Here is a 24876-nt window from a genome sequence, read left to right as displayed (position 1 = left end):
AGTTAGCACCTGCTTTGGCTGTTCGCAAAGATACAGTGCAACCAGATCAAAGTCCAGAATACCCTTTAGTGTTCAAAAGAGAGCTGTTCACTGAAGGTGACATGGCATGGTTATGGTTCCCTTCCTAGACAGGATGGGGAATTGAAGCAAAGAATAAATAATTACAGTAGAATTGTAGATGAGATTATGAACCTTACTACCACAGATATAGGTTTATTAAGTGCAGAAATTGCTCAGATTAAAAAAGTGGTATTAGAGCACAGATTAACGCTAAATTAGCTCACTGAAGCTCAAGGTGGGATGTGTAAAGTATTTTGCACTGACTGTTGTATATACATTTCTGATAATGAGGACATTTTTAAAGGGAACTACAGAATAAGGCCAGAGATATTTCTAAAGATGGATGGAACCCCTTTAAGGGTTTAGGAGGTTTTGGTGACTTTTTATATGGCATAGCAACATTGAGCTTACATTGTGATGTTCCTACTTTTCATATTTGTTCTCATATTTGTTATTTACTTCCTCATCAGGATATGCCACTGTGTGACTACCCGCTGTACCAACAAATGGTCCACCAGCCCTGATGAACCCATTATTGTGAGAAAACTAGGAGAGAGCTGAACTGGACTGAACTGGACACCGTCTCTCTGCGCGAATGTAACAGGAGTTTCCAGCAATCAGCTGAATGTAACGTGGAGAAGAATGGTGTCAAATAAACAAAAGGAGGGAAATGACATGGACATTCACTGTATTGTTCATTTAAGCACAAGAGACTCCATTTTGTTATTACTGTTGAAATGTGTTCTGTAACTTTCACCTAACACACAGACACATCGCCTACTAAACGCTCTCTACTCCCCCCTCCCTTCTCAATGTTTTACTTTTGCAATTGTTCTGTTCGCTAGCTTTTAATAATATATTTCTATTTGTTAGTTTTTAATAACATCTCACACCACCCCTTTCTTATCTATGTATAAAATAACATGTAATAATACATTTTGACACTGAACAGGCATTCTAAACACAGTGATTGAGTCCTGTGAATCTGTTCCTGCAGCTGCAGTATTAACTTTGTTTTAGAGTCCCAATCAGAAATTAGTCATAACAATGGGAAGCACGTCCACATCGCCCCACCACCCCATTCGGGGTCATACTCTTTTAACTATAAGGGGTTTCATAGTATCGTGTTGATGGCGGTGGTGTTGGCTACATATGGGGTTCTCTATGTGGATGTGGGGAAGAATGGCCGGATGTCAGATGGTGGAATCTTTGCCCAGTTCTACGTCTCCAGAGCGGTGGCTTGGGATTGCAACTTGTGGAAGAGAACGTCAAAGGATTTCCATTTGTTTTTATTCCTGATGAAGCATTTAATCTGGCCAATCATGTGATGAGGCCATTCCCCCAGAGGAGCCTCACCCCAGAGAAGAGGGTTTTTAATTACCGGTTGGCCAGAGCCTGAAGAGTTGTGGAAAATACCTTTGGGATAATGGCCAGTAGAGATGGCCTTGCGGTTCGCCCGGCGGTCGGTTCGCGGCGAATTTTGCTCTTTTGCGATTCGCCAAACCCGCGGACTTCTGGTGCTGTTCGCAGCGGCCATTTTGTTTACATTGTGAAGAACTTTGACCCATGATGACACATCCATCATGGGGTACAGGACAGCCAATTGAGACATTTCAGCACATGGACAATTGGACATTGCCCCTACCTTATAAATAGACCTGATCTGGTGGCCATTTTACATTCTGTCTTTTGTCAGTGTAGGGAGGGGTTGCTGTGTGGAGCAGGGACAGACTGTAGTGACACAAATCGCTAGCTATTAGGTCCACAAAAGTCCCTTTAAGGATTGGTATAGGTGTACATAGGGTTCTGGTGCACTGCTGCTGACTGCTGTGCTGATGATTGCTGAGTGCACTGCTGACCGATTCTGCAGCTGTCTTTTGTCAGTGTATGGACAGGACGCTGTGTGGAGCAGGGACAGTCAGTTTAATCACTAGCTATTACTATTAGGTCAACAAAGGTCCTTTTAAGGACTGGTATAGGTGTACAGTATATAGGGTTGTACACATATAATATACTTTCTTTCAAATATACAAAGTATATTATGGTGCACTGCTGACTGCTGTGCTGCTGATTGCTGTCCGACTCTGTAGCTGTCTTTTATCAGTGTAGGGACTGAGGGACAGTTTGGTGTTCTGAGCAGGGACAGTCTGCAAATCACTAGCTACTAGGTCCACAAAGGTCCTTTTATAGGTGTAGAGTATATAGGGTTGTGCACGTATAATATACTTTCTTTCAAATATAGACAGCATATTATACTTGACTGCTGAGCTGATTGCTGCCCGATTCTGCAGCTGTCTTTTATCACTGTAGGGACTGAGGGACAGTTTGGTGTTCTGAGCAGGGACAGTCTGCAAATCATTAGCTACTAGGTCCACAAAGGTCCTTTTATAGGTGTACAGTATATAGGGTTGTACACGTATAATATACTTTCTTTCAAATATAGAAAGCATATTATAGTGCACTGCATGCAGTGCTGCTGACCGATTCTGCAGCTGTCGTTTCTCAGTGTAGGGAGGGACAGTTTGGTTTTTGGAGCCGGGACAGTCTGCAATTCACTAGCTAGCTACTATTAGCTCCACATAGGTCCTTTTAAGGACTGGTATAGGTGCACTATTTGGTGTGCAGTATATAGTGGTGTAATACAAGTATAAAATACTTGCACATATAGAAAGCATAGTATAGTGCATTTCCACTGTACAGCATTGTGACTGCTGAGTGGTTAAGCAGCGATACTACAAAGAGTGACAAACTCAATAAAAAAAAAGTATTATAACTGGTGTGATAGACCAGTGACCCCCAAAAACGACAGATTGAAGCGGGGTGTTTTATACCTTCTTTCACATACATACTGCACTTCTCTAGAGACTTTTGTCACAGGGTCATTTAAAAAATGACAGGCAGAGGAAGAGGCAGGCCCTTCCGCAGGGGTGTTAGGGGTAGGGCAGGAGCAACAGACTTGAGCCAAAGTGGCAAACTGCAGAAGGTGTGTGCGATTACGTCAAAGGACGCACCAGACTTGGTTGAGTGGCTCACTCAGGCTTACTCTTCTGCACCCTCCTCATCCTCTCGATCTGCACCCTCTTCTTCACTCTCTGCTGTGTGCACCCCCAAAGATACTACCACCAACACCACCACCACCATATACCTTCCGCTTGAGTCAGAGGAATTATTTTCTGATCCATCACAAGACATTGACAATGCGCAGCCACTCTTGGCATTGGATCAGGAAGAGGAGGTAGCAACAACGGCTACTCAGCAGTCTGACGACAGTACCCAGATCAGCCCATGGAGGAGGTTGGTCCCCGGGGGTTGCTGCCTACTCTGAGATCTCTAATTATAGTGGTGGGGAAGGTGACGTCGATGATGACGTGTCTAGTGATGTCACGTGGGTGTCCACAAGAGAGGAAGAGGAGGGGAGTTCAGAGGGAGATATGGACCAGCAGATAGGGAGGAGAAGCAGGAATAACTTACATTGCACAGGAGGGACAAAACAGACTGCTAATGTATCAGGAGCAAGGCATCAACCATGTACGGTCACATCTGGTGCTCCCAGGACGCCGGCACATGGCTCTGCAGTGTGGGCTTTTTTTAACGTGTCCACTGCTGACATTAGTGTTGCCATCTGCAGCCTTTGCAGTCAACGCATAAGTCGCGGTAAGCCCAACACTCACCTAGGGATGACCGCCTTAAGAAGGCACATGAGCTGCCATCACCGAGCCCAGTGGGAGCAACGGGACCCACAAACCCACACTCCAGGCTCTCACCATCCAGCCTCGTCTTCTACCAATCCTTCTCCTCTCTCCTCACAATTGTCCTCCACTCCACCTTCCATCATGCCATCTTCAAATGTTCGAGCGTAAAAAAATGATGACGCCGGATAACCCTCTTGCCCAACGGTTGATGGCTGGCTTGTCAGAACTGATAGCCCGCCAACTACTGCCATATAAACTGGTGGACTCGGAGGCCTTTTGAAAATTTGTGACCATTGGAACACCACAATGGAAGGTCCCAGGAAGGAAGTATTTCTCACAGAAGGGCATCCCAGAGCTATATGGCCATGTTCAGCGGTAGGGATGAGCCCGGTGTTCGATTTGAACCCATGTTCGAATCGAACATCGGCCGTTCGTCCGTTCGACGAAAACAGAACTTTGTGGGCCGTTCGCATCAAATTCGTGTGATATGAATGGCCCACAATGCACTGCGCCAGTCGCAGTGCATTGCTGGCTGATGATTGGCCAAGCATGCACTGTGACCCCGCATGCTTGGCCAATCACAGCGCCGGCAGCGAGGAGAGCCATAATTGGCCACAGGTTGGATGTGGCCAATTATAGCTCAGGGGGTTTAGTACACGCCCCACACTATATAAGGCCGCCAGCGTGGTGGCCTTGTGTAGTGTGTTGTGGCGTTCATAGAGAGAAGGATAGGCAGGGACAGTGTCAGCTGTGCTTTACTTCTTTAGATAGCATTGTTACAGTGATAGCATTGTTACAGTGAGTGTAGTGTTCAGGGAGAGAGCAGGATAGGCAGGGTCAGTGTCAGCTTTCCTTTGCCTCTTTAAATACCACTGTTACAGTGAGTGTAGTGTTCAGGGAGAGAGCAGGATAGGCAGGGACAGTGTCAGCTTTGCTTTGCTTCCTAACCTAGCGCTGTTACAGTGGGTGTAGTGTGCCTCCTGCACAGCATACACCTGAATCTACCCCCTCGTTGCTGGTGTTGTGTAGTTTGTGCAACACAGGCCTCTGCCTAACATTAACATAACATATTTTGGGTGCGGGGTTCCCCTTAATATCCATACAAGACCGAAAGGGGCTGGTAATGGGCTAGGGTAGGGGGGTAATGGGGTAGAAATGCCATTTTTCTCAAAGATTTTCCTCCATATTGCCAGGACAAGACATTACTTAATAATTAATTAATGCTTTAATAGCCGCAAGCAGTTTTAAATGGCTTTTTTTCCTTTACAAATGTCATTTTGTGCAGGGACTGTTCTAAACATGGGAAACACATGCCACTTCACAGGCATACTTTAGACACCCCCCAGGTATGATATTTAAAGTAATATTTCACTTTTTTTTCACTTTATGCATCATTAAAATGACTGCTCCAGAAAAAACGTCATTTTTTAAAACTTCTTTTTGCATTGATACATGTCCCCTGGGGCAGGTCCCGGGTCCCCCTTTTTAGGACAATAACATGCATATTGGCCGTTATAATTAGCACTTTAGATTTCGAACGTTCGAGTCCATTGTAATTAATAGGGTTCAAATGTTCGTGCAAACTTTCGGTCCATTTGCAGGTTCTGGTGCGAACCGAACCGTGGGGTGTTCGGCTCATCCCTATTCAGCGGCAAGTGAATGTATCTCTGGCACACAGCGTCGGTACCAAGATACATCTGACCACAGACACGTGGTCTAGCAAACACGGACAGGGAAGGTATATAACTTTTACTGCCCACTGGGTGAACCTTCTGACGGCCGTCATGCATGTTACCCGTGGCACCTGTGTAGATTTGGTTTTACCGCCACGGATTGCATGCAGGCCTGCCTTTTCTTCTCCTCCTCCTACTCCATCCTCCTCCCTCTCCTCCTCGGCTGACTCCTCCTTTTCCACTGCTAGCGTCTCTTCCGCTGCGCCGCCCAAGCTCCCCAGAACCTATTCGACATGCCAGGTGAGATGTTGCCATGCTGTGCTGCATCTGTTGTGCCTGGAAGCCAAGAGCCACACTGTCCCTGCACTCCTTTCAGCTTTGCGTTCACAGGCAGATCAGTGGCTAACACCGCTCAATTTGACAGTTGGTAAAGTGGTGTGTGACAACGGTGCCAATCTGCTTAGCGAATTGAAACAGGGCAAAATTACGCACGTGCCATGCATGGCACACGTCTTAAACTTGGTCGTGCAGCGATTCGTTGTCAAATACCCTGGGGTCCAGGACATCTTGCGGCAGGCAAGGAAAATCTCGGCCCATTTCAGAAGATCTTACATGGCCATGGCTTGCCTTGCTGACATTCAGCGGTGACACAATCTGCCGGTCAGATGCCTTATTTGCGATTGCCCGACGTGATGGATCTCAACCTTCTATATGCTTGATAGGCTGCTCCAGCAGAAACATGCAGTTAACGACTACCTGTACGAACTCTGTGGCAGAACAGGTTCTGGGGAGCTTGGTTTTTTCACCGCACCAGTGGCTGCTCATGCGCGACACATGCAGACTTCTGCGGCCATTTGATGAGCTCACCAAACTGGTCAGTCGCAGCCATGGCGCCATCAGTGACATCGTACCTTATGCCTTCTTTATGGAGCGTGCATTGCGTCATGTCATTGATCACGCCATGGGGGAGCAGGAAGATGAGGAAGTCGCAATGCTGGATGAATTCCCAGGGGGGGCTACTCTATCTGAGACAAGTCAACAACAGGAGTCTGAAGAGGAGTCAGAGGAGGATGGTGCCGGGGCAGATGAGGAGGAGCAAGAAGAGCATGCTTTAAACCTTTCTGGGATCCCTGTTGTTGTGCGTGGATGGGGAGAGGAGAACGAGGAGGACGGCATTATCCTGGATGATGAGCAGGAGTCAGGCCACCACACCGCTTCCAGTTTAGTGCAAATGGGGGTATTCATGCTCCAGTGTTTTAATAGGGACCCTCGTATAAAAAGCATAAAGGTCAAGGACCAGTACTGGGTGGCAACGTAATTAGACCCCCCCCCCCCCCAGTACAAACACAAAATGGCGGAAATGTTACCACCATCACAGAGGGCTGTCAGAATAGAGCACTTACAGACCTTGCTTCGACAACTGCTGCATTCTGCTTTTGCATGCACTGGCAGAGGAGGAATTCCCACTCCCAGAGAAAGAGTTGCGTGTACCAATCCAACAGCGCCTGCAAGAAGAGGGCGGTTTGAAGATGTGTTGGTGACTTCTGATATGAGGTCATTCTTTCAGCCGACCCATCGACAGGTGTCATCCGGATCCAGCATCAGGGAACGCCTAGACCGTCAGGTGTCCGACTACATCGGGTTAACGGCCGATGTGGATGCTCTGAGGAGTGATGAACCCCTAGACTACTGGGTGGGCAGGCTTGACCTCTGGCCAGATCTTGCCCAATTTGCAATGGAACTGTTGGCTTGCCCCTCGTCCAGTGTCCTGTCCGAAACGACGTATAGCACAGCAGGGTGATCATGACTGATAAACGCACTAGCTTAGCTCACGACTGCGTTGACTACCTGACATTTATAAAAATGAATGAGGCATGGATCTCGGAGGAATTCAACACGTGACCAGTAGACCATGTATATGCATAACTCTATAAACGATTTATTTAATCGAGCACACGGACCTTTTTTCTACCTTTGGCTCACTGCCTTGTACAAAAAAAGCACACCGTACTATATGCCCCTACCCTCCTGTTTGAAGGGGTTGAGCGGTGTCATATTTTTGGGTGCCGCAGCGAGTTGCTGGTATCAGTGCTGCTGTCAGTGCTCTCTATCTCGGTGCTGGTGTCAGTGCTCTCTCTATCTCGGTGCTGGTGTCAGTGCTCTCTATCACGGTGCTGGTGTGGTGTCAGTGCTCTCTATCTCGGTGCTGGTGTAGTCTCAGTGCTCTCTATCACGGTGCTGGTGTCAGTGCTCTCTATCATGGTGCTGTTGTGATGTCAGTGCTCTCTATCTCGGTGCTGGTGTGGTCGCAGTGCTCTCTATCTCGGTGCTGGTGTGGTCTCAGTGCCTTCTATCTCGGTGCTGGTGTGGTCTCAGTGCTCTCTATCACGGTGCTGGTGTCGGTGCTCTCTATCATGGTGCTGGTGTGGTATCAGTGCTCTCTATCTCGGTGCTGGTGTGGCCGCAGTGCTCTCTATCTTGGTGCTGGCGTGGTCTCAGTGCCCACTATCTCGGTGCTGGTGTGGTCTCAGTGCTCTCTATCACGGTTCTGGTGTCAGTGCTCTCTATGACGGTGCTGGTGTGGTCTCAGTGCTCTCTATCTCGGTGCTGGTGTGGTCTCAGTGTTCTCTATATTGGTGCTGGTGTGGTCTCAGTGCTCTCTATCACAGTGCTGGTGTCAGTGCTCTCTATCATGGTGCTGTTGTGGTGTCAGTGCTCTCTCTCTCTATCTCTATGCTGGTGTGGTCTCAGTGCTCTCTATCACGGTGCTGGTGTGGTGTCAGTGCTCTCTATCTCTGTGCTGGTGTGGTGTCAGTGCTCTCTATCTCTGTGCTGGTGTGGTGTCAGTGCTCTCCATCTCGGTGCTGGTGCGGTCTCAGTGCTGTCTATCACGGTGCTGGCGTCAGTGCTCTCTATCACGGTGCTGGGGTGGTGTCAGTGCTCTCTCTCTATCTCGGTGCTGGTATGGTGTCAGTGTGTTCTATCTCAGTGCTGGTGTGGTCTCAGTGCTCTCTATCATGGTGCTGGTGTCAGTGCCCTCTATCACAGTGCTGGTGTGGTCTCAGTGCCCTCTATCTCGGTGTTGGTGTGGTCTCAGTGCTCTCTATCACGGTGCTGTTGTCAGTGTTCTCTATAACAGTGCTGGTGTGGTGTCAGTGGTCTCTATCTCAGTGCTGGTGTGGTCTCAGTGCCCTCTATCTCGGTGCTGGTGTGGTCTCAGTACTCTCTATCATGGTGCTGGTGTCAGTGCTCTCTATCACGGTGCTGGTGTCAGTGCTCTCTATCTCGGTGCTGGTGTCAGTGCTCTCTATCTCGGTGCTGGTGTCAGTGCTCTCTATCTCGGTGCTGGTGTCAGTGCTCTCTATCTCGGTGCTGGTGTCAGTGCTCTCTATCTCGGTGCTATTGTCAGTGCTCAGTCTCTATCGTGGTGCTGGTTTCAGACAGTGAGGGAGATAGCAGCGGAGAAGCCAATAAGCAGGCAGTGCCAGCACCATGGCTGAGGATCAGCACTGGACTGGCACCTCCGGACCACTGCAGGGGAGCCCTGCATAGGTGGGGGTAGGGGCCAGGCAGAGGGAGGGGCTCAAGCACAGGTTGGCACACTGGGACACTGGCACAGGACTGCGCTGCCCTGACTGTGGCACTGATCATCTCCTGCACCCCCTTCATAGTCTTCCCTGACCTTGCCTCTCCTCCATGGCCTTCATGCTCTCCTGAATTGTCAAAATGTCACAGATAAAAAAAAGAATGCTTGTCGTTGTCGATCCCAGATTCACTTAATACTTTTGTTACGTCAGTGTCCATGTTGTGGGACTATGTGTGCACAGCTAGTAAGTATTTTGTGGCTGAAAATATGACCTGGAGGTTTTTAAGGTTCGCCTGCCATTAAAGTCAATGGGGTCTGCCGCAAACTTTCGGGCGTGTTCGCGGTTCGCAAAACGTCCCGGCGGAAGTTCGTCCATCACTAATGGCCAGCCGGTTCCGCCTATTTCTAAGAACAATCAACCTGGAGGAGTACAAACTGTACCACATTGTTTTATGCTGCTGCATCCTGCACAACTTTTGGAAAAGAAATTCTCCAAATTATATAGCCTCAGTTGGGTCTTTGGGCCTGAGGCTGGACTTCGTGAACCAACACTGATGGCCCTGGAAGCTGTCTGTTCTGGCCATTGCTATGCCAGCTAATTTGTAAATATTTTCAAAATAAAAAAAATTGATATGATAAAATCTTGATTTGGATTTACTGCTTGTGTTTCTTTTATCTGTCTCCAAGTTCTCCTAGTGCACTGGTAGTGCCAAGTGGTTTTAACATTATTTAAATAACACCCATTGTCACCGTAAACACCAACTTAATACAAAAAGCTAATGGCGCTACCTCAAACCTTCTGTTACCTATTATCTTCCCTATAGGCTCTATGAGACCCAATTTGTGCTTACTATGATGTCCCAATTGTTTAGTGTTTATGTCCAACTAATTCTTTCTGTTAACCCAAATTCAACCATGTGCCACTACAAATCAATTATATTGCTTACCCTAAAAAAAGGTGACACGTACAGTTATTCACTAGCGTGATCAAACCCTCAATCAGAATCCCAAAGGGATAAAAAATAAATAAATTAAACCCTAAAACACCCAAAACCACATATAAAATCCAAAAATCCCAAACAATATACAAAGTATTTTTGTGATAGTGATTTTTGTGATACCAAAAATATCAGTATACTACACAGCAAACAACCGCACTTAGTGTACAAAACCCCTAATCGGGGAAAGATTACACCTATAATCGCACTGCGTTTGTGCAGTTCCTGTGCAATTACTGACACTGTGCACAATTTATATTTCCACTATAATACCCCGTGGGTGAAAAAATATTACAATAAAGGAACAAAGACCACCAAGACCATGAAAAATACAAAAATAAAAAATAATAAAAATAAAAATGAATAAATGTGCGGGGTGATTCCTAACCCCCTTGCAAATGTGAAAAATACAAAAACCTGAAAAAAATGTAAATAAAATCCAAAAAATATCAATAGGTATATATATATATATATAAGGTCCACAAAGAGTCTCTTATCATGTATTTTCAACCATGCGATTATTCTTTTTCAAATAACAGGAAGGTGACTTTTGTGATTAGGCCTGCTTATTGGTGACTTCCGTGCTCGTTCCCCCTCAAGGGTCCCCACTCACCGAATCCACGCACCCCCTAGGGGGTATATTGCCTGTAATCTGTGCTCCACTAGGTTGAGGATTCTTCTAATTAGCTCTGTCTTCAGCTGGTCTTCCCCAGGGTTTATTGGAAATGATGAGAGAAGGAGGCTTTGTTATCCACCAATGGGTCCTCAAGAAAGAAAAATTCTACTCATGGTGTAGTATTCTCAATAACTGACCACTTGAGAGAAAGGGAAACGGGCTACAAAAAAGTTCTTCAAAAAGGCTTGCACAGAGTAATAGCTTCTGAAAAGATTTATATACCTTATTGATATGTATATAGCAGAGGACTAATGATCACTCAAAATATGCTTTATTACAAAAATGTTATATAATTACAAAAAAGAGAGCTTTCGCATATGCTAAAAAATTATTTTACAGCGCTTAGTGCAAAAAAAACACTTTTTTTACAAAAATGTCCCTTTAAGTCAAAAGTGCGATCTACAGCAATTTTTTTGCACTAAGCGCTGTAAAATAATTTTTTAGCATATGCGAAAGCTCTCTTTTTTGTAATTATATAACATTTTTGTAATAAAGCATATTTTGAGTGATCATTAGTCCTCTGCTATATACATATCAATAAGGTATATAAATCTTTTCAGAAGCTATTACTCTGTGCAAGCCTTTTTGAAGAACTTTTTTGTAGCCCGTTTCCCTTTCTCTCAAGTGGTCAGTTATTGAGAATACTACACCATGAGTAGAATTTTTCTTTCTTGAGGACCCATTGGTGGATAACAAAGCCTCCTTCTCTCATCATTTCCAATAAACCCTGGGGAAGACCAGCTGAAGACAGAGCTAATTAGAAGAATCCTCAACCTAGTGGAGCACAGATTACAGGCAATATACCCCCTAGGGGGTGCGTGGATTCGGTGAGTGGGGACCCTTGAGGGGGAACGAGCACGGAAGTCACCAATAAGCAAGCCTAATCACAAAAGTCACCTTCCTGTTATTTGAAAAAGAATAATCGCATGGTTGAAAATACATGATAAGAGACTCTTTGTGGACCTTATATATATATATATATATATATACCTATTGATATTTTTTGGATTTTATTTACATTTTTTTCAGGTTTTTGTATTTTTCACATTTGCAAGGGGGTTAGGAATCACCCCGCACATTTATTCATTTTTATTTTTATTATTTTTTATTTTTGTATTTTTCATGGTCTTGGTGGTCTTTGTTCCTTTATTGTAATATTTTTTCACCCACGGGGTATTATAGTGGAAATATAAATTGTGCACAGTGTCAGTAATTGCACAGGAACTGCACAAACGCAGTGCGATTATAGGTGTAATCTTTCCCCGATTAGGGGTTTTGTACACTAAGTGCGGTTGTTTGCTGTGTAGTATACTGATATTTTTGGTATCACAAAAATCACTATCACAAAAATACTTTGTATATTGTTTGGGATTTTTGGATTTTATATGTGGTTTTGGGTGTTTTAGGGTTTAATTTATTTATTTTTTATCCCTTTGGGATTCTGATTGAGGGTTTGATCACGCTAGTGAATAACTGTACGTGTCACCTTTTTTTAGGGTAAGCAATATAATTGATTTGTAGTGGCACATGGTTGAATTTGGGTTAACAGAAAGAATTAGTTGGACATAAACACTAAACAATTGGGACATCATAGTAAGCACAAATTGGGTCTCATAGAGCCTATAGGGAAGATAATAGGTAACAGAAGGTTTGAGGTAGCGCCATTAGCCCATCATTACTATTCAATTTTTAAACATAACCTGGGTTTCAGATTGTGTTCTTAGGGAGGCAGCAACCTCATAGTGATTAATATAAATAGATCCAACTTTTATATATGTATTTTCTACATTGCTATACCTCATAAAAACTGCAACTAGTAACACATTATCAATAGAGTCAGGGGGAGACACAGGCATTCACATATATCCCTGTTTGACTGTGACCTGCTCCATAAGCGCGGCCTTCCGTGTACAGTTAATACAAAAAGCGTTATTGAGCATTGAAAGAAGAAGCTACACATTGTTGAGTAGAAAGCCTTTTACTCCATGCACATTCACATGTGCGTTATAAAACATTTGGGTGGTAAAAAAAAGAGACGAAAGAGACGAAATGCTACGAAAGAGACGGGGCATGGAATATTATAGAAAGAACATCATGGGCTGGTGATGCGAGCCGAGTTTCACGCATGCGCAGTGTATCTAAAGAACATACATACATACGGTGTGCTAAGGAAGGAGGACAAATGTTCTAACGAAGGTAACATCTTAACTTTGTTACATCAGTGGCCTATACTGATTCTAGATTGAGACCTATATTGGGATAAGATTAGGAGAGTGTAGCCTGATATCAGTGTTTTTGTCTTGTGTTTTGTCTTGCAGCAAATATGAAAAAATTCAATTTAAAAGAGAAATGAAAGCAAAGCATTTTTGTATAGATATAAAAAAAATTATAAATACCCTTTCCCCCTAAGTGATCACATTCCCTTTGTTCTTAGTTGCATAAAAGCTGGAGGAAAGAGAAGCAGCAGCATCGTGAGCCTTCCAGTGACTGGCTGCTCAGTGGGGGCATGTCAGGACAAGTCTGATCATTGGAGGATAATACACTCCCAGCATAGCTAGAGAACTGAAAATGATGTGTTCTCCTAGCTTGGTGTAGTCAGTTTTTAATAGGAAAGCAAAGGGACTAGCAGGTACAGTAGGGATTTTACACAAAGGAAGCAATACAAAGTTAACAGGATACTTTCCCATACAAGTACATGGTACAACAGAAAAATGAAGTGTTGGGGTAACAAAAGCTTTAAGGTTTTGATAGATGTGGCTATAGGGTTTAATGTTTTAAATTTAGCCTTTTGGGACATATTTTTGATGTGTGGTCTCTACATGTATTTGCAAATAACGTTTTGTTAATATAATTCTTGGGGGCGTGGCCTGGCGCGCGAGAGCGATGGAAGCCTGAGACAGAGCTCCGGAGCAGAGCAACGGTTCTCGCAGCTTATAGAGACGAACAGACGCAGCATGGGTAGGCTCTCCAAAGGGGGAACACAGCACAATCACCCCCGGACGCCGGGACCGTCCAAAAACAAGGCGATCCCCGACATATTCCTGTCCCAGGGACAGGGAAGGAGAGGACCCGTGGAAGACAATATGGCGCGGGCAAGCACGAGGGAGGAGGAGGAGGAGGATTTCGACACGGAATCTCTAACAAACTCTGAGGAGCTGGTAAGACATACTTCCCCACCCGACCTCCCTCTCACACATGCAGCAATGATGGAAATTGCAGCAGACATCAAATCATTTTTTCCACGGCTATCACTGACCTCAAAGCTGACATCCTAATGCTGACTGAGCAAATGGCGACAGGGGAGAGAGCAGGCAGACAGAGGGACAGAGCTATTCAAAGGCTAGATGAAGTCTCACATCAGCATTCCCTTCACTTAATAAACGTTAACAGACATTTAGAGGACCTGGACAACAGGGGACGAAGATCGAACATCAGGGTCAGAGGAATACCTGAGACAATCACCCCAGATCAAATTAGACCGGTACTCTGCTCAGTATTCAATAAATTGCTGGAGAGGCCACAAGAATCCCCCATTGAATTTGATAGAGCACACAGGGCACTTAGGCCCAGAGCCCCTGATCCTGCTCCACCTCGTGATATTATTTGCTGTCTCACAAGCTTCACACTGAAAGAAGAAATCCTTCAGAAAGCGAGACAAAATGAACAAATAATTTTCAATGACACATCAATTCAGCTATTTCAAGACCTTTCTCCTATCACTCTCAGAAATAGGAAAGCTCTTAAACCGCTTCTTGACGCACTCAGAGAAAAAGGAATCCAGTATAGATGGAAATTTCCCTTCGCCATACAGGTCTCCTATAACGGAAAAATTCATCTCCTGCGCACACCAGATGAATTACCCTCATTTTGCAATCTTCTACAAATTGAGCAAATTGAGCTGCCTGAATGGTACCAAGAATTCAGACTCCCTCCCCCGGTCACTGCCCCAGCCTCACCGTTACACATCTCACCAAGTAAATCGCCATACATCAAAGGTTTAGGTGGAAAGAAACAGAAGCTCTATGACAATTACAATCTCTCCACCCCACCGCATAAATCCAGTAAACTAAAAGACAGCCGTTGAAGTCGTTTCACAATCCACTGGCCCTGAAACCTGGAACTATTATTTTCTATACAGTTCTATGTACTTACACGCATTCCAAAACCAGAAAGTAACTCTGATAATTTGTCTTAAATTTTTCCTACAACATGACTTTTTGTTTATTAACCACTAGATGGCAGCATACCGCAACCGAAGTTCACTTAAAAAATACACATACCTCCTATATTAACTTTCATGAATAGGCGAACTAATACCTTCTCTATTTTTACAAGATATGCTTTTTGCTACACCTGGGACTTCTTGTTCCACACCGAAGATCATCATCAAAACAACAGAAGCACCGCTACCCAAACAGATGAAACTAACGTTCTTCTCCCAGAAGACACACTTGAACAATCGCTGAATCACAAAGGTACATCACTGGCTGTGTTATATAGCTAGAACACAAGGTAAAAACGCTCATTATTACTACCCCCTTCTCCCTTTCTTTTGCCCCGGGAAGCAACCAAATTCCCAGATGGAGATCACCAATTTTCTTATGGACAAACTACAGGATGAGATCCCCTAGGATCCCCTCCATCAGAAACTTACCACCTGAAATCTCAGCCACTTCACCTAATTCCTTCCTCCTTATCAGAGTTGCTGAAGGGCTAAGTATTCACTCTAAATAGCTCCGGACGTACTTTCAAAGGAGCGGTCATTGACGCTCGATTGCACTTAAGGCGTAATCAAACGAACTGACAGTATGAGGACAGAACATCCTACACTCTTAGGAACTCCAGAGTACTGCAAACTACTACTTACACCCCGTCAGATGGGTACTCTACTACATTATGCCTTGTAGGAAAACCACTACTGTTTAGCTTGTTACTATGGTACTTTTGTACACACTTGTTTTTGTTTTCAGGTTAATGTTCCACCTTCAGGACCAGTGGAAATGCCCAAATTCTTGAGAAGTTCGTCCACTTGGACTTTATAACAACCTAATTTTCCTTTTTTCTAGGAGAACCTTTGCTCTTCCGGTTTTATGATTCATTTGATTGTTCTTTTTCAATTACTGTTGTTATTTACTTAATGAATAATTATAAGTAATCGCTTTTAGAGTGTCCACGCCACGCTCCCACCGAGAAACTTTTTCTTTTTTCTCTACCTGCTTTCAGATTATATTCTGCCATAACTTTCTCTTCATAAATACATTGACGTAAAGACGAATAACCTAGCGCTTACGTCACCTACGTATACTCTTTTCTCTCTCAGTTTGAACTTTCTTTTTCTTCTCTCTTACCTCGCTCATTTTCTTCTTTCCTCTTCCCCTCACCTTTGCTCTTCTATCCCCCTTCCCCCCTCCATTCTCCCCCTTTTCTATTTACCAATCATGGCATACACAGGACTAGGTAAATCGCCCACTATAATATCCCACAATGTAAATGGTTTAAACATCCCTACAAAAAGACATAACCTATTACATGAACTCAAAAAGAGTAACCCACAGATTGTATTCCTTCAAGAAACACATTTTAAAAATACACAAATTCCCAAACTAACAAATAACCTCTTTACACAAGCATTTCATGCGTCAAACCCACACGCCAAAACAAAAGGAGTCTCTATACTCATAAACAAGAACTCTAAACTAGATATCCAACACCAACTAATAGACCCAGAAGGCAGGTACTTATTCTTGAAAGGCACAATAAACGGCAAGCCGATTACCCTGGCAAATGTATATTTCCCTAACTCCTCTCACGTAGCATTCTGCAGATTAATAGTAGTTGAACTCAAAGGCTTCGCAGAAGGTTGTATCCTACTGGGAGGAGATTTCAACATCCCCTTAGAACCACACCTAGACACCTCCTCGGGCAAATCTAGCATAGCCTACACCACACTAAAAAAAATTAAGTGCCTTCTAAAATCCCTCACCCTCATTGACACCTGGAGATCACTACACCCCTCAGAAAAAGACTTCACATTTTTCTCCTCCGTCCACAACAGATACACCAGAATTGATCACCTTTTCATTACACAAAGAGATATCCAAAAACTTAATCAATGCTGACATTGGATCGATTGGCCTCTCTGACCACGCACCTGTGGCAATTAAACTTAACTACTACAACAGTCGCCCTTCCTCCTTTAACTGGAGGCTAAACCCTTCACTTCTGGCAGACCCAACTATTCAGGCTCAGATACTCAAAGCATTAAAGGACTACTTCTCAGAGAATAATACTCCCAATATATCTCCAATGACGGTGTGGGAAGCACACAAGAGTGTCATAAGAGGAGAACTGATCAGTTGGGGGGCCAGAAAGAAGAAGGAAAAAGAAAAACACATTCACGACTTAGTTCAAAAAATTAACAGACTTGAACTAACCCATAAAAGATCCTTAGCCCTTTTAAACTTTACGGAACTTACAACAGCCAGGAAAGAACTCCAAGACTTACTAGATAACAAAACTAAACGAAACTTATTCTTTCAAAAATCCATTTATTATGAACACTGTGACAAGGGAGGTAAAATCCTAGCCAGAACCCTTAAAGACACCCTGACCTCAAACAACATCTACAGGATACGTACTAGAAATGGCTCTATCACACATGATACACAAAGAATAGCCGACACATTCCAAAATTACTATTCAGCATTATACAACATACCGACGCAAACAAGAAAACAATCAGGTCTCATTACTAGAGATCAAGCAATCTCCTCATACTTAACTAACTGTGCAATGCCTTCTCTACCTATAGCAGACTCAGACGCCCTAGAAGCGCCAATTACTAAAACGGAAGTCTCCAAAATTATTCTTGATTTAACAAACGGGAAAAGCCCTGGCCCAGACGGTCTGACAGCCCAATATTATAAAATATTTGAACACACCCTCTCAGAACACCTTGCAACAGCATTTAATTCCATTTTATCGGGTCACAAACCATCCAGTGAATTCTTGGCAGCACACATAACCATCATTCCCAAACCCAACAAGGACCCCTCAGAATGCACAAACTATAGACCCATCTCGCTCCTTAACTTAGATCTAAAAATGTTAACTAAAATTATTGCCAATAGACTGAGACCATTACTAGACAAATTAATAGGCCCTGAACAAGTGGGTTTTATGCCGAATCGCGAGGCAAAAGACAACACTACTAAATCCATTAATTTGATTCACAGGATGAGGCAAGACGGAGTCAAGGGTCTTCTCCTGTCTACTGATGCGGAGAAGGCCTTTGACCGAGTCGCCTGTGACTTCATGTTTAAAATATGTGAACACGTGGGATTCGGACAGAACCTAATGAAATGGATTCATGCTATCTATGCTAATCCTAGTGCCAAGTGAATGGCTCCCTTTCCAATAAAGTCTTAATCAAAAATGGCACAAGACAAGGATGTCCACTCTCACCATTACTCTTCATCCTGTCAATTGAACCACTAATCAGAACAATAAACAAACAAGAAGCTATTCACGGAGTTAAGATTCAAGACAGGGAGTTTAAAACAGCAGCATATGCAGACGACCTGCTCTTTTATATCACACAACCACATATATCAATACCCAACCTTCTAAGAACCTTCCAAGACTTTAATCACCTGTCCAACTTCAAAATAAATCAAAAAAAGTGTGAGGCCCTGGGCCTGAACTTGGACACAAAAACAGAAAAACTAACCAAGTCCAACTGCCCATTTAAATGGGAACAAAACTCTCTGACATACCTAGGAATTCATCTCTCCCAAGATCTACACTCCCTATACTCACTCAACTTCCACCCTCTCCTGACAAACATAGAGACAGACCTAAAAAAATGGACGAAAGGAAAATTCTCATGGTTTGGCAAGGCTGCGATTCTAAAAATGGCAATCCTGCCAAGACTACTTTACTTATTCCATACCCTCCCGATAGAACTGCCCGAATCTTTCTTCATACGTCTCTCACGAATCCAGAGGAACTTTCTTTGGGCAAACAAGAAATCACGCATCAAACTCACATACCTACACAAATTAAAACAAGACGGAGGGATTGGACTACCTGACTTTAGGAAATATTACCAGGCCGCACAATTATCTAGAATTATTGACTGGCATTGTCACACTAACCACAAAGATTGGGTTAATCTAGAAAAAGCCCACTCCACCTTAGACATACCACATCTCCCCTGGACAAATTATCTAAACCTTCCGCTCTCAATTAAACAACACCCTACCATTAACAACACACTAAAAATATTCAAGAGAGTAGCAATCCCACTAGGACTATCCACAAACCCAGGCCCCCTCTCGACTCTGGCCAACAACCCAGATTTCATACCCGGACTAAACAATCCCAAGATGTTCACTTCTTATCCCTCCGACCCCCTACTGATAACTCATTGCATTCAAAATAATAAGTTGAAATCTAGACAGGAATTAAATAAGGTGATCCCAGCCCATCCCATTTCGGAATGGTCATATATGCAAATACATGATTTCATATCCAATAACAAATGATTTTTAGACCTTTGACCACATTTGAACTCATATGCTTTAGGAAAACCCCAACCAGAAAAACCACATCCATCCTATACAAATGGCTCCTATCTCAAGGGAAAACTATAACTGATACATATAAACTCAAATGGGAAAGGGACCTAAATACTCAATTCTCCACAAAACAATGGGAAAAAGCAAACATTTTTACCCACAAATGTGCACTCAGCACTCGAATGCAGGAAATCTCATACAAGGTTCGCACACAGTGGTACATAACACCGCTTACCAAGCACAATTGGTCTCACCAGTATTCCAGGGTCTGCTGGAGATGTGAATCAGAAACAGGCTCTTTTTTGCACATCTGGTGGAGTTGCACGCAACTGAGACCATTTTGGAATCAAGTCCGACACTGGACCAACCACATTACTGGTTCAAACGCAACTCTAGACGCAGCATGGTGTTTATTGCATATAAACAATCTTTCATTTAGATCATATAAAAAATCACTGATCAGGCATTTCCTTAATGCAGCCAAAAATTTGATCCCGTTACATTGGAACTCATACTCTTTACCCTCAGTTGGAGACTGGCTCCGTAAGATCCACCATATCTATGATATAGAAGAAATTTTAGCTATTAAACATGGTTCTATTACTCAATTCCTACAAATATGGGAACCCTGGCGTAATTTTACCAAAACAGAGGTATATCGAACTCTTACTACATAGCACGCAAACCCAGCTATTCCATTCCCTCTTACCGGAATACCTATGGAAAATGTCTATCTTAGACTATCAGTACTTGACTACCATTTCACATTTACTTATATATATACCAATCCCTGTACTCTAACCATTTATTACTCAAAGTAACACATTGCAAATGTATGACTATACTCATTCTATTTTTACATCTATTATAGTTATTATGATCCTATTATTGTATTACCTCATTCCTAAGATACCATTCCTGTGACTACAAGACCAACTTTACTGTCCATAACTTTTTTTTATGTTTTGCCTTTATATGATACATATTATTTTCTGTATCTACCATTTCTTTTACTAATAAACTTTATTGTGATAAAAAAAAAAAAAAATTAAAAGACCCTGAATTCATGGGCCACTTCATAGACAAATACAGGAATATACAAAATTTGTGGGAGGTTAAAAACCATCCTGAAGCGCTGAGGAGTGTGCGATTAGGTTTGGTTTTATATAATTTTCAGCACGCTGGTTTGAGATATATTGTGTGACATTGTCAATTTCTCGGCAGCTATGTATGTATTACAATTTTTGAATAATAGGAACATTGATATTAAATCATTGTTCACTAATTCTGAGCCAATATGTACTGAAATTAACTACAATGGAGCTATGTCCGCATTGAGTAACGTACTAGAAAAACAAGTATGTGCTTGGTGGGACATTTGTATTTTAGAACAATACGCAAAGGATAATATTATTTTAAGAAGCTTGAGGTGGGATGTAACCCCACAGGATGGTTTAAATGATCCAGGCTCAATGCAGGAATGGTTAGATTTTTTTAATGGGGTGGGGTTCAATTTACAACAATTAGCCCTTGTACACACGGTCGGACATTCTGACAACCAAATCCATTGGATTTTGTCCGACGGATTTTGTCCGACGGATTTTGTCCTACGGATTTAGTCCGAAACTGTTGCATACACACGGTTGGACCAAGTTGTCGGATTTTGCGGTTGCCAAGAACGCGGTGTCGTAAGCCGTGTTCGGCGGGACTAGAAAAGGGAAGTTCAGCACCACGTCCGGCACTCTTTGGTCTCCTTCTGCTGATCTCGTGTTAGTAGAAGTTTGGTGAGAGACGATTCGCACTTTTCAGATTAGTGATTCAGATCGCTACTGCTCTACGGTTTGTGCTTGTGTGTGCGTATCTGATAATCAGTGCGTGCAGTCAGTAAGTATTTGCTTCTCATTGTGGACTATATCTTGGTATAGTAGGCTTTGAAAGGCATTTCTTATCATCTGCTTGCTTCTGCTATTCAGGCCGTTCTTTCAGGCCTTGCTGTTTATCTGTGCTTTCTGTTGTCCGTTCTGACCAGCCGACCGTTTTCAAACCATGTTTCGTCTACGTACTCATCGTAGAGTTTGTGCTGTGCAGGGGCTTCGTGTTGGGGTTCTTACTTTGACACAAGCCCGGTTCATGAACAGGGAGGGGAGGCGTTTGTGGACCAAGAATTGGTTGCGCCAGCGTGACCAGTTCTCGCACATGCCTTTGCTCCGTGAGATCCGCGAGAATAATCCTGATGATTTCAGGAATTATCTCCGGATGACGGACCCCGTTTTTCACCGTCTGCTGGCTTTGCTGACCCCTTATATCACCAGGCAGGATACCTGCATGCGGCAAGCCATCACTCCGGAGCAGAGGCTCATCGCCACGTTGTGCTACTTGGCGACTGGGAGAAGCCTTCAGGACCTCAAGTTCTCTACAGGCATCTCCCCCCAGGCTCTGGGGATTATTATTCCTGCAGAAGGACTATATGAAGCTAAGTTTTCTCCTTAAACATCACATTCTATGTATTACATGATTGCTAATGTCTTGCATTTCATTCCTCATTCCCTTATTACCATCATTGCAATATGCTCTAATTCATATGCTCTGCCCCTTTGTCCTCAGGCATATTTGCCTCACTAACTTCCCCACCATGCTCTTCTTGGCCCATCAAACTATAGTCTAGTCCCTTACCAATGTCTTTTGTCAGCTCCATAGTATTGTTTTCCCCTAAACACCCCCTATAATATCTACAAATGTGATGTGTGTGCTTCAATTCATGCAGAGTCAAATTTTTCAAATTTTTGGGGTTGTGCCAAACTCATTAGGAACCCCCTCCCCCCAACTGCTAGCTCAGCTGTGTCGGGGAACTCACCGTATGTATGCCCGTCCCCGTAAGGCAGCAGTTCATCTTCGTTCTAGGCGCCATGCACGGTGTCCCCGTCAGAGGCGTACGAGTTCCGGGACGAACGGACACATGCTAATTCGAACATGTGGACGTACACCAATCCGAACACGCGGAGGCACCCGCGCAAACTGAACGTATGTACGTATTCACGCACGGACGGCCACTTCCACCAATCCTGGCTCACTCCCCTCTATATAAACAGGATCCTGGCCTGACACCAGTGCTGGATCGTCTTCAGCTACTCCTGAGAGACCTGATCGTTGTTCCTGTGACCTTGTTCCTGAGACCTTGGACGATCTCCTGGACTACCACTGACCTCAGCTTGGACTTTCGACTTTGGCTTGCTTCCTGATTCTGTACCTCATTTGCTAGCACGTTACCAGACCCTTGCTCGTCCTTGACTACGCACCTGCCTCTTGTTCCTGTACCGCATTGCCCGCCAGTTGCCGACCTTGCCTGTTATAGACGCGCAGTGCTTCCTGCATACCTGCTGAACTTCCGCTGCCTACCTCCGTGACCAGTCTACACCTCTTCCTCGGTGAGGACCCAGCGTCTCCAGGTCTTCAACTTCCACCTGCAGACACCTGCACCCTTTCGTTGTCTTCATGCTCCCTGTTACCACCTCCAGGGGCGTGGAGACCGGAACCGCGCGAGAGGCCACCCTCAACAGTCTGACTCCGCTGTAAGGTATATGACAAGCTGATAGCAATCCTCTATCTGATGACTTTACCAAACTCAATACACACTATATCTACCTTTTTGATGAGCACATTTCTGGATGAATTCATCTAAGCATGTAGTGCAAGGGCCTGCCTCAATACTTTCAAATGCTATTCTTTTTTTAACCTATTAATTATCTTGATATGTGATAGCAGAATGTCAAAATGTGCTTTGATTTTGTTTTCTTTTTTGGATTATGACACTTCTTACCTGTCCGGTGGGCTGCCAATAGTGTAACTTAGGAGGGGCTTCCCAAAGTATCACACATTATTTAGACATTCAGCTCTCAATCAAGTGGAGAGGGTTACCTGTCCTAAACATCCCCCCTCATTTTTTAGCAAGGGCCTATCAGATGGGGGGTGGGGGGGTGATGACTCTCATAAGGGGACCTTCTACTTTAGGCTTTAAATACTCAGTTCCCAAAATGTTATACTAATTTTGTCAAAAAATGTTGGTGTCTAATCTGCTTGCAATGTTGATTTGTCAAATTACAAATTTTTGTTCTTGTTTCACTACACAGTGTCCTTCAACGCCACAGGAATGGCAGACTGTGGCCTCCCACTTTGCCAGTTTTTTTCAAGTTGTGCCTTTTTCACCAACAGTGCAAACCCAAAATCAGAGCAAGATGAGGGGACAGTCTCTTCTTCAGATAATGTTATTATGTTGTGGGTCTGCTACACACACACCTTGTTTTTGTAACTAATGTATGTAGTGCATTACTGACCAAAATCATGCTCATTTTCAGCACCATGGCAGGAAAATGGCATGATTGTCCAAATTTACACCTCACTGTGGGTGCTTTTTACTAAAGACACATCCACTATGCACTACAAGTGCACTGCAAAAATACACCTGAAACTGCACTTGGAGTGCAAAGTGGAGTTGCCTTTAGTAAATCACACTCCTTCTCAGCACAAACTAAAATTTTACTACAAATAAATTTTTGGCGCAATGAAAAAGGAAGCCACACATTGTTGATAATTAAACTTTTTAATACAAGCACATTCACATGTGGTTTTTACAACAAACCCAAGAAATTGTGTGTATCAAAAACAGAGTTTAATCAAAAATTTGTTTACTTGTTGTTTTTATGTAAACAGGCATGTATCAAACAGTGTGTCAACATGTGCTATCTCCCATCATGGGGGATCAATGTACATGCTTTGGGGCTGCAACCCCTTCATCTCAGACACTTTACACAAAACACGTACATTGATCCCCCATGATGGGAGATAGCGCATGTTTACACACTCTGTGCATCTTCCAAATTTGTAATTTCGATAAATACAACATTTTTTGTTTAAAATAGCAAAAATAAAACCCTATCTAGTTTTTTTGTGTTTCACACTCTCCCCAAAACATCAATGATTTTCTTCATTTTATTTTTAACATCATTGATGTTTTGCTGGATATTTTCCAAATCCCGATTGCACCCCATTATCTCCCCAATCAGGATCTGGGCACATTCACTGGTAAAACGGGAATCTTCTTCCACATCACCAACAAAAAAAAGCAAAAAAACACACCATGTAATAAAAATATACCGGAAGCTGTGTTCTCCGACACTCACCTGTTGTGGTGACAATTTGCCCAACCTCCACAATCTCTCCTTCCTCCTCCTCCTCCTGCTCCTCTGTTTCTGCTTTTGGAAGTTGCCCTTCTTTGGGAGGGGGGTGGTCCCTGGTGTCCTCATACTTGCTGAGTCTTCTCTCCCCTATGAGAATGTAAAAAAAGAATAATTAGCACACAGAGGGCAGAAATAGGAATATGAAACATTGCTTGGAAGTGTTGTACAATTGAGTTTTTTGGCCGAGTTCCAAGGTGAGAACATTATTGTGGACACTTTGTTAACCACTTAAGGACCGCCGTATTGCCATTGTACGTCATCACAATGGCACAGGCAGGCACAAGCACGTACATGTACGTGCCTGCCTTCCAGCGGGTGGGGGGTCCGATCGGACCCCCTCCCGCTGGATACGGCGGTCCCTTTCGGTGCCGGAGTGAT

The sequence above is a fragment of the Lithobates pipiens genome, unplaced genomic scaffold (assembly GCF_037356315.1).
Source record: "Lithobates pipiens isolate NorthernLeopardFrog02 unplaced genomic scaffold, aLitPip1_a1.2 Scaffold_10, whole genome shotgun sequence".
Taxonomy (NCBI): Eukaryota; Metazoa; Chordata; class Amphibia; order Anura; family Ranidae; genus Lithobates; species Lithobates pipiens.
The sequence above is the reverse complement of the archived record's forward strand: the minus strand, read 5'-3'. Positions refer to the sequence as shown.